The sequence below is a fragment of the Suncus etruscus genome, assembly GCF_024139225.1.
Source record: "Suncus etruscus isolate mSunEtr1 chromosome X unlocalized genomic scaffold, mSunEtr1.pri.cur SUPER_X_unloc_17, whole genome shotgun sequence".
NCBI classification, from domain to species: domain Eukaryota; kingdom Metazoa; phylum Chordata; class Mammalia; order Eulipotyphla; family Soricidae; genus Suncus; species Suncus etruscus.
This window is the reverse complement of record NW_026060312.1, coordinates 13,437-25,179: the sequence shown is the minus strand read 5'-3', so window position 1 is coordinate 25,179 and position 11,743 is coordinate 13,437. Positions and strand designations below refer to the sequence as shown.

The window sequence follows — 11,743 nt, the reverse complement described above, 5'->3', positions numbered from 1 at the left end:
CTTAGAGGAGTCAGCTTTATATATATATATATATATATATATTGGTTTTTGGGCCACACCCGGCGGTGCTCAGGGATTACTCCTGGCTGTCTGCTCAGAAATAGCTCCTGGCAGGCACGGGGGACCATATGCGACACCGGGATTCGAACCAACCACCTTTGGTCCTGGATCGGCTGCTTGCAAGGCAAACGCTGCTTGCAAGGCAAACGCCGCTGTGCTATCTCTCCTGGCCCAGCTTTATATTTTTATTTTTTTTCCTTTTTGGGCCACACCCAGCGTTGCTCAGGGGTTACTCCTGCCTGTCTGCTCAGAATTAGATCCTGGCAGGCACGGGGGACCATATAGGACACTGGGATTCGAACCAACCACCTTTGGTCCTGGATCAGCTGCTTGCAATGCAAACGCCGCTGTGCTATCACTCCGGGCCCAATTTTTATTTTTTAAGAATTTTTTTTAAATACCACTCAGACTGCATCCTCTCCCTCTACCCCAGGGATCTCAAACTCAAGTTACCTGGGGGACTCAGGAGGCAAAGTCGGGGTGATCCTTGAGTACAAAATCAGTAGTAAGTCTTGAACATTGGGGGGTGTCACCCAAACAACTAATTCAAAACAAAACAAAACAAACCAGAAAAAGATTCCTCTAGGGCAGGGCCACAAAATGTTGTACAGAGGGCTGCAAATGGCCCGCAGGCCGCTAGATTGAGACCCCTGCTCTACCCCTTCCAGAGGAAAGGAAGAACGATCATCGATGGCCAAAGGCAACTGCAGAAGCGACACCTAGACCTGGCTTCACACTCAGAAGAGGACACTGGCTCCTCCTCGTGGCTTCGGGTGCTACATGATCAGAGAAACTTCTCTAGTTACACACTGTAGAAATGTTCTCTGAAAGTATGGTCTTTGCAATTAATTTTTACTTTGTTTTTTGAAGCAAACAACCTCGCTCTGCACTCAGAAATTACTCGTGTCAGTGTTCAGGGAACCATATGGGCTGCCAGGGATTGAACCTGTGTTGACTGAATGTCAGGCAAATGCCCTATCTGTTGTAGTCTCCTGCCTCTAACATATATTTGTTCTTTGGGGACTTTATGACGTCATTTATCAGAATATTCTTTTTACTTTCTTTTTGTTTTGTTTTTGGTTTTGAGTCAGAGCCGGCAGAACTCAGAGGTTATTTCTGGCTTGATTCTCAGTAATCGCTCCTGGCAGGCTCGGGGAATCATATGGGATGTCGGAATTTGAACTTCCATCCTTCTGCATGCAAGGCAAATGATCTACCTCCATGCTATTTCTCCAGCTCCCTTACCAGAATTTTCTGCAAGCAACTTCCCTCATATAGATCCATTGACCCGACCATCCACCACTCCTGTCATTAGTGTGAAGGAAGTCATATAATTTCTAACTATAATTCAAACAACATATGGCTGGAGTGATACCATAGCAGGTAGGATGTTTGCCTTGATGTAGAGCCAGGAGTAATCCCTGAGCACTGCTGGATATAGCCCCCCCAAAAAAGCAAAACAGAGAATAATTCACCATGTATCTTTTTATGAGCACATTGAGCATACTGTACCGAATGACTGCAGCTGTATTTTCTTGGGAACCTTTTCTGGGACAGAATAAGAGTAAAATATGTAAGTAGCACACTGTCATTTATAAGGATGTTCATATATATGTATATATTTCCCCTTAGGAAACAGGTGGATTTTGCTATAGGATTAGCCACAATCTGGATTTTGCATTTCTATCCCATAATTGCTTTAGGTTTTCATCTCTCCTGGTAGTGGTGCTCTCTACCTACCAGAGGATAAACTCCAGCTTCCCCTCCAACCAGGAGGTCAGAGCTGCAGCTCTCCACCCACCCCATCCCCACTGCTGCACATGTCCTGGCATGACCCTACCCTGCTCCTGCACCTGGCACCAGGCACAGACATGGCCCTGGTGGCCTCCTTGGTGGAGCTTCATGCAGAGGTCCGCTGTCCCTTGCCCAGGATTTTTTTCAGGAGCTCGTGAACCTGGGATGTGGCCACAACTGCTGTGGCTCAGACTTGCTGCAGCACTGGAAGCACCTGCAGGATGTCTGCCCTGCCCTGTGTGCTTGCATCCCTGCAAGCATGGGCACCCCCAGAAGAACACACAGCTGGGGTAGATGATTGACCTGGTCCAGCAGCTTCCCAGCAAAAGGTTGAATGTTACAGAAGTGGAATACGAGAAGGAGGAGGAGGAAGAGAAAAAGAAAAAAAGAAGAATAAGCAGAGGGCAGAGGCCACTTTGAGAGGCACCAGCATGTCCTGAGCCTGCTATGTGAGGACTACCTGGCGTTGCTATGTGGCCAGTGCGATGACTCCCCTTCCTGACAGCCATCACAGGAACTGACATTCACCACAGGGCAGAGATTCAAGAGCTGCCTGGGGCAGATGGAGAAGCAGCTGGAGGAGGCAGAAATAATCTTTGAAAGGCAGGTGTGGGAGGGACAAAGATGGAGGGATACAGTGGAGAGTCAAAGGCAGGAGTTGTGCCATGATTTCCAGGGACTAATGCATGTCCTACGATCAGAGTAGGATGCCTTGGCTAAGATCCAACTGGATGTAATGAGGGCTGTTTTCCACAAAGGGATCTGAAACATGAAAGAGCTGTCTGGGCTGGGCTCCCTGCTCAAGACCAGCCTGAGCACCCTCACCCTGCTCTCTCTGAAGGCTGACCAACACTTCTAGAGGGGGTCAGAAATGCATAGCTGCATTAGGACCAACTGCAAAAGCAAGGACTTCCCCCAAACCTTCTGCCAGTACCCCAAGTTCATCCGCACTTTCCTCCCACATGCCTTTGGTTGCAGAACATAATATGCAGATTTCAGATGGATGTGACCGTGGATCCTGAGATGGCTCATCCAGGTCTGTTTGTCTCCCAGGACAAGAGACTGGTTCTCTACTGCCAGGAGAACCAGCCTGGGGCCCTGGTCTTCTTGCCAACACATACAGAACGCATGTAGCTATCCTGGGTGCTGAGGGATTTGATGGCAGCCAATGCTCCTAGCAAGTCAAACTCGATGGCATGAGTGGATGGTCCTTAGGCGTGACAGGCTGTGTTCTGCAGAAACTTGCCTGTCACCTGGTGACCACTCGAGAGCAAGACGTTTTCCCACTTGCCCACTATCAAGCTCCACTTCGGCATTTTCCAAGATTATGAGTTGGAAGAAATCACCTTTTACAACCTGAGAAACAGATCTCACTTCCAAACAATCTCTGCATCGTTCATGGGGACCCATTTGCCCCATTTCATATATCTGACCTATTTCACCCCTGGAAGCTCCTCCAAGTAACTCTCCATGATCATCGTCAGAGACGGGTGTGGGATGCTTTGTTGATGTTCTGTTTTCCTGAGTAGTTGTTGAGTTGGAAATGTAGTACCTGTATTGTTGAGGTTCTCCTGGATTTGTAACATGCACTGAAGAAGGGTGTTGACAATTGGATGACTGAAACTTAGTCATGAACAACTTTGCAATTGTGAAAAACAAACAAAAACGCACTGAATTGTATTATGAACAGCCATTTAACCATGGTATTCATATAAACTAATTTATTTTAAAAGAGATGCTAGGGCTGGAGGAATAGCACAACAGCAGTGCATTGGCCTTGCCTACGGTGACCTGGGACAGACCGGGTTTGATCCCCAGTATCTCATATGGTCCTCCATGCCTGACAGGAGTGATTTTTGAGCATAGAGCCAAAAATAAACCCTGAACACCACCAAATCTGGCCCTAAAACAGACAAACAAAAAAGAGAGATGCTTTTGCTTGTGGATGGGAAGGTTGAAAGGTAGCCCCTCTAGTCTGGCCTACGTATGAAACTTACTTGCCATATTGATAACGTTCTGTGAGGTATGGCCCGCCTAAGATAGCTTGAGCATGAAGCCCAGTCATCATGACCTTGCAGTATTGTTCTATTAAAACCGACTTTTAGGGGCCGGAGATATAGAATGGAGGTAAGGCGTTTGCCTTTCATGCAGGAGGTCATCTGTTCGAATCCCGGCACCCCATATGGTCCCCTGTGCCTGCCAGGAGCAATTGCTGAGCCTAGAGTCAGAAATAACCCCTGAGCACTGCTGGGTGTGACCCAAAAACCACACACACACAAAAAAACCGACTTTTAGACCCTAATCTTGGTCTAGGTTACTTACCTCATCTGACTAAGTAGTGTAAATAAAAACCCTCCATGTTTGCCCACCATGGATTGTCTCAGTGTGCTTGATTAAGAGAATGCCTGTTACCAAAATACTGAGTGTTGGGAACAGAATAAGAGTCTTGTCAGATGTCTGACTACTTGGGATCTTTCTTCCACCCTCATTTTACCTTAGACCCCACATCTGTGGAAGATGTGAGGAAAGTCAGATGCTTTTTACTCAACTACAGACATGTTTATAATCACAGTTCTTAAACAATGACAATATTATAAGAAAAGAAATTAGGTGGCGCTAGAGGTAAGGTGTCTTCCTTGCAAGCGCTAGCCAAGGAAGGACTGCGGTTCGATTCCCTGGCACTCCATATGGTCCTCCCAAGCCAGGGGCGATTTCTGAGTGCTTAGCCAGGAGTAACCCCGAGCATCAAATGGGTGTGGCCCGAAAAAAAAAGAAAAGCAATTAAAAATAAATCCTCAGAAGCCGGAAACATAGAATGGAGGTAGGGCGTTTGTCTTGCATGGAGATGGACAGTGGTTCCAATCTCGACATCCTATATGGTCTCCTGAGTCTTCCACGAGTGATTTCAGAACATAAGGCTATGAGTAGCCCCTGAATACATCAGGATGTGACTGAAAAACCAAAAATAAATTAAAACAAAATAAATTTAAAATATCTTCAATTCAATTTCTTTTTACCTCTCTTCTTTTTCTTCTTTCTCTTGGTCTTCTCTTCTTCCCTTCATCCTCCTCTTCTATTTCTTCCTCTTCTTTATCTTTCTCCTCTTCATCTACTTCTTCCTCATCTCCTTCCCCCTTCTTTTTTTTAATTTTTTTATTTTTAATTATGAGAACAAAGATGGAAAGAAAGAGGACAAGGTAAAGTTACAGTGGAAGGACAATCACCCATAACATAATTCTCAGAAGTCCCCTTGCTGATATTTTAACTTTGAACTTTCAGCCAAAGAATATTAAGATAAATAAAAGAGAACCCAGGTACAATTACTTTGTCCCCCAAGCTTCCAGATTGCATTACAGCATAATATTTCTTTGCAGCACACAAAGCAATGTAAATCCATAAAACTTATGTAACTCTTTAAACATTAAAGGCATAGCATATTTTTTAAAATTTCCATGCACATACACATTAGGTTAAGTTAACCTCAAAAGTTTAAGTGGGTTTTTTTTAAGGATTAGAGTCAAAGGAGCACAGTAAAACGGTGTTAGAGTGGCAATTGTTTGCATAGGCCCACCAAAATATGAGGGGCATGGAAAGGAATAACCTTGGCCTAAATACAAAGAGACCCTACCCTTGAAGTTTCCTGGCGGAAGACCAACTCTAGGCTCCAGGCAAGCTAGATCGTCCAATCCAAGACTTTGTCTGTAGTGCCAACACACTTTTATTTTTCACACAGTCTCTGTTGTTGGTATCATGTTTCTGTATCAAAGATCCTGGAATCTGTATATCCTACATTGAAGTCAGGGCATGGAGCGTCCTCTCGTTTCACCTCACCATTAAAGGGTAATGCAGGAAGCTCTGTCCTGTAAGCAGGTCATTGTTGTTGTTAAGTCTTCTCAGTGTTAAGGGAAGTCTCTTGAGCAGGTCGATGTCTGAGCAGTGGTAGGGTCTTCCGTGGTAGAGGATTGCTTCCAGGTGATGTTATAGACAAACCTGGATGTTTCGTGGATGGCTTCCCTGGTTCAGGGGTGAATGGAAAATGCCCTTTTTTCTGAGGCCTGTGTCAGGTCATTATGTCAATGTTCAGGGTGTAAGGTCCCTTTGCACTGCAAGATTTATGTGTTCCAATCTGTATTAGAGAGGATCTTATTTGTATGTATAGTATTTTCTCATTTTAATGTGCCTATGCAAAAATGGAGCAATGTCACGTGGCGTTATTGGCACATATGGGGGATATAAGAACAAGTCCAACAATCCTCATGACATGGTTCAATCATAAGCATTAACCTGGGGAACTCTTTCACCAAAATTCCTTGTTGAACAGCTCATAAAGAGAAGAAAAAAGTGGCTCTAATCGTCACTGTATAAGAGAATATTAAGTAAATCTTTTAGCTGTCAGAGAAAAAACACAAAATATTCTAAAGAAATACATGTCCTTTTTATATCTTTTGAAACAATTTGGGGTTGTTCCATGCAATGCATGGCTTTTGGTCTGTGATTAGGATTGTGCAGTACTGAAGTTAAAAAGAGTAATGTGGGTTAGTGATGTTTGGGGGGTGATAGAGTTAAGGAGTAAAAATGAGCTTTGTAGGGGTGTGGAAAAGGTCAGAATACAAAATGGACATTCTGGACACAAAAATTAATATAAAGGTAAGGAATACTCAATACATGCAGTGCGCCCCCATGCGGTATTCTATATGCAGCATGGTAAGAAAGTGCCAGTGACGAAGTTAGTGCAACCGAGAAAAACTCAGCACACCCCAAGTTAGGAGCCACCATTTCTGTCCTCCTGGGCTGCCACCCCAGAAGTCCTGGAGGCAGGGGGCAAAAGAGGGGAAGGCTGGGGGCCTATCAAGGCTCCCAGTGTACCCAAGTTAGGAAGAAGGCCTTCCATATGGGGTCTCCCCAAACCGCATGCCAGCTAGAGCTAGCTTCCATCTCAAGAGAGGATGGATAGAGAGCCAGAAGCCAGGATCTGCCTCTGCCTACACCCGGTGCCCTTCCCACCCTAGAGCTGGGGGAGGGGTGGGGAAAACTTGGGACCCCATCCAGGAGTTACCACCCGACACCCACCTTGTCCGGCCATATGGCTGCCACCCCAGAAGGTCTGGAAGCTTGGGGCAGAAGAAGGGAAGGCTAGGGCCTATCAAGGCTCCCAGCACACCCAAGTTAGGGAGAAGCCTTCCACATGGGTTCTCCCCAAACCCCATGCCAGCTAGAGCTAGCCTCCAGCTCAACAGAGGATGGATAGAGAGCGGGTAGCCAGGATCTGCCCCTGCCCTCCACCCTGTGCCCTTCCCTCCCTAGAGCTGGGCGAAGAGGGGGAAAGCTTGGGACCACATCCAGGAGGAACCTCCCGACACCCACCTTGTCTGGCCGCCTGGGCTGCCACCCCAGAAGGCCTGGAGGCAGGGGGCAGAAGAGGGGAAGGTTGGGGGCCTATCAAGGCTCCCAGCGCACCCAAGTTACGGAGAAGGCCTTCCACATGGGATCTCCCCAAACCTCATGCCAGGTAGAGCTAGCCTCCAGCTCAAGAGAGGATGGATAGAGAGCCAGAATCCAGGATCTGCCTCCGGCTACACCCTGTGCCCTTCCCACCCTAGAGCTGGGGGAGGGGCGGGGAAAGCTTGGGACCCCATCCAGGAGGGACCTCCCGACACCCACCTTGTCCGGCCACCTGGGCTGCCACCCCAGAAGGCCTGGAGGCTGGGGGCAGAAGAGGGGAAGGCTAGGGCCTATCAAGGCTCCCAGCGCACCCAAGTTAGGGAGAAGGCCTTCCACATGGGTTCTCCCCAAACCCCATGCCAGCTAGAGCTAGCCTTCAGCTCAAGAGAGGATGGATAGAGAGCAGATAAGGCCTTCCACATGGTGTCTCCCCAAACCCCTTGCCAGCTAGAGCTAGCCTTCAGCTCAAGAGAGGATGGATAGAGAGCGGGAAGCCAGGATCTGCTCCTGCCCTCCACCCTGTGCCCTTCCCTCCCTACAGCTGGGGGAAGGGCGGGGAAAGCTTGGGACCCCATCCAGGAGGGACCTCCCAGGGCCGGGAAGGTGGCACTGGAGATAAGGTGTCTGCCTTGTAAGCGCTACCAAGGAACGGACCGCGGTTCGATCCCCCAGCGTCCCATATGGTCCCCCCAAGCCAGGGGCGATTTCTGAGTACATAGCCAGGAGTAACCCCTGAGCGTCAAACGGGTGTGGCCCAAAAACAAACAAAAAAAAACAAAAAAAACAAAACAAAAAAAAAAAAAAAAAAGGAGGGACCTCCCGACATCCACCTTGTCTGGCCACCTGGGCTACCACCCCAGAAGCCCTGGACGCCGGGGGCAGAAGAGGGGCAGGCTGGGGCCTATCAAGACTCCAAGTGCACCCAAGTTAGGGAGAAGGCCTTCCACACGGGGTCTCCCCAAACCCCATGCCAGCTAGAGCTAGCCTCCAGCTCAAGAGAGCTGATGGGACCATTCTTAATGCTGAGAATCTCCCCTGGTCCATTCTGAGTGGGGCACAGGCAAGGTAACACAATATTGCTGTGCTATCACTGTGGCCCCAATTATGCACATATTATTAAGAGGGAGAAAGGCCAGTTCAGTAGCTCAAGGGGATAGCCATCTGCCTTGCTTGCACTAGCCTAGGACAGACCACAGTTCACTCCCCTGGATTCCCATATGGTTCCTGAAGCCAGGAGCGATTTCTGAGCACATAGCCAGGAGTAACCCCTGAGCGTCACTGGGTGTGGCCCATTGGAATATTAGAAAAATACAAGATGGTATGGTAGTAATTATTAAGAGCAATAGAGATGAACCCAGAAGTACCAGTTCATGATATGAAGCTTATCATTAAGAGCAGCGACTGCACTCACTGCACTGATAATTAGGATAAAATAATAGAAAGAGAAAAATCCTTAGTGTCATCGAATGATAAAATGTATTAATTTGGTTGGATAGAACTTAGATTGCAATGATTGTATCAGAGGCAAAATAGGGTTGTGCTTAAAGTATTATTTGTCAATAAATTTAAATTTGAGTCTGGACATCTAAAAAGGCATAGTTAGAACTTAGAAACATGGTACGAGGCTTAAGGTGTAAGCACTACCTATGGCCAAACCTATAGGGAGGTGGAGTGAAGAGGGACATTTGTAGGAAAGAATTTGCACTGGTGAAGGGCTGCATATATTCAATGATTATAATCCAATTATGAACATTTCTGTAACTATTATGTTTAAAGAAATTATTCATAAAAAAGAATTAGTTGAATGAAGCTCAGTTGAATGTGGCAATGTTGGTGGAGTGAATACACGTTGTTGTCAGGTAATAAAACCGCTGATATGGAAAAGCAAAGCAGGTTGGCAGCATCATTGTGAGGAAATTGGCAAATTCCTCACTAAATGTTGTTGGGCACACTCATCAATGGTTTAAAAGTACCAGCAAAGAAATAATTCTAAATTGTCTAGAAAGAAAGCACACCAGGGATAGTATTTGTCTTGTAAGTGGCTGAACTTATTTCAATTACCGACACCTCAGCCCACCAGGAATGATTCTTGAAGCACAGGGCCAAGAAAAAACCCAAGTACCATCAGAGTGGACAATAAGAAAAAAGTAGACAAAAAATTACTTCCTTGGGCATCAAAAATCCCATATAATGTAAGGGAAAAGTCCAAAATAAAGGAAAAAGTTTGAGAGGCTTGAGATGAAAATGAGAGGCGTGAGATGGCTGTGCAGTCATGTTGAGAGCACAAATATGGAATGGAGGCTCAGAATATCAAAATAAGTTCTAAAAACTCATAGACCTAAAATTGAAAGAGGAAAGGCAAGACAGAAATCTGCAGAGCACTCTGGAACTCAGCAACATTGACAGTGACTGGGAGGAGGAGACTTCCTGCACCAATAAACTGGGTGCCTGATACCCCAAATTCAATGCCCCAATCTTATGTACGTCCATGATTGCTCCATATTCAACTCAGGGCCTGATCCAAAAACTCTTTCAACACTCACCTTCAAACATATATCTTGGTAGCCTCCCCAAAGTTCCACTTTCCAACCAGGAGATCAGCTCGGGCTTCAACCTGCAATGTCCTTCCCAGAAGGAAAATTCTTGGGTTAGACACAAGAAAATGAAAGCCTGTGCATGAGTCTGTGTCCATAATGAAATTGGACAACTAACAGAACAAATGAAGAACAGATTCTTAGCTCTCCATATCATGTTGGTTATTGCAAAGATGAGAGCAGGTTGAAATGAAAGGAAGCAGTGGGTCATATAATGTGGGATGAGGGAGCAATAGGTCTGTGCTGTTGTTGCACATGGTCAACTCATTGATGATCACTAGCACTCTAGATGATCACCAAAACATGTCGGAAGTAATCCTTGAACTCAGAATTAGAACAAGTCCTGGAGTCACCCACAGGTGTGGATGAGAATCCCTGGGTCATGAAATCACATCACTTTTGGCAAAACCCACAGTGATCAGGGCAGACTCCTTGCTCTGTGCTGAGGCAGGACACATGGAAGGCTTAGGTAACTAGATGAACAGCTGGCAATCAAAGCCAGTTTGGCCCAAATATGGCAAACACGGGAAACACTGTATGATTTCTCTGGTCACTAAACACACATTTAAAAATATAAAGCCAGGGCTAGAAAGTGGTAATAATAGGGATGTGCTTGACCTTGGGATCAGCTGAATCTGGGCACCTCCCTACCTGAATAACGAAGCAAAGGCTCCAAGGCAGCCTCACCTACTGCCTGCAGGTGCTTGTAGGTCTCTAGCATCACATCTTTATAGAGTTTCCTCTGAGAGGCATCCAAGCATGGATACTCCTTGGTTGAGAAACTTACAACTACACCAGGGAAGGTCACCATGTCCTAAACACACAAAGAGAAGGTCAGGGCCATGCTCACCCAGGGCACTGGGAGAGGACAGGACCTCCTAGATTCTTAGAAGGAGTAATGGCCTTTCCCTTCTGCCGTCTTAGATCACCCAGCCACCATGACCTCTTAAGTTTTTGGAGGTGCTGCTTTGCAGACAGATCACTCAGAGCCAATTCATGCATTAGATTCACTGAATACTGGTAGATGAAATGTCTGACGACACAACCTGAAGATGTTAAAATAGCAACTCATGACATGGCCCAAAATGCTAAACACACCCTGGCCCCTCTTGTCCCTAGAGCCCGTCCTGCAGAATACATGGACCAGAGAAGGGAAATTCTGGTCCACTGAATGAATCAAACCTGTGCTTGGCATAATCAGCAATCCCAGTTCACTCGCTAATTCTTCTGGTGCAGGTCAAAATGACACAACACACAACAGCAACACTTTCTTGAAAGATCCTTTGCTTCTTTTTCCCAATTAGAATCACAAGCTACAGGATGGTAGACAGGGAGGCTTTGGAATCGCAAGTGATTAACAGGTGAAATTTGGCTGCAGGGACGAACCTTACTCAGCAGAATAACGGAAAAATGACCAAGCTGTGTGTATTGTATCTGAGCAGGAAGGGTGCTGAAAGGAACAACCCTGGGTCAATCCCAGGCATAGGCTAGTGTCCCTTGATGTTGTCAGGGTTGAATCCTATGTGTAGAGTCATAGGTGGCTTTGGAAATGCAACTGGTTTACTGAGGAGAAATGTGGCTGCAGGGGGGAAGCTGACTCTGCAGAGTAAAGAACAAAATAGATGAGCTGTGTGTCCAGGACCTAAGCAACAAAGCCAGGAAAGATGCAGAGAAGAACAACCCTTGTCAATTCCAGGGACATGAATCAAGGAACATCCCTGAGCATAGCCAGTGGCTTGAATTTCAACACAAAACAAAAGAAGCAGAAACAGGACAACACTAAGAAACTAAAACTAAAATCAAACAGACCCCACAAGGAAATGCATGTTGTAGGAAAGGACCTGCTGTGCTTT

At 46.3% G+C, this 11,743-nt stretch overlaps 1 non-coding gene across 1 annotated transcript; it reads right to left on the bottom strand.

The window, feature by feature from the left end:
* Nucleotides 1–692: 692 nt before the first annotated feature.
* Nucleotides 693–900, bottom strand: LOC126000566 (small nucleolar RNA U3). Its single transcript, XR_007492800.1, has one exon. It is a non-coding gene; the product is annotated as a small nucleolar RNA U3 (small nucleolar RNA).
* Between the last annotated feature and the right edge of the window lie 10,843 nt (nt 901–11,743).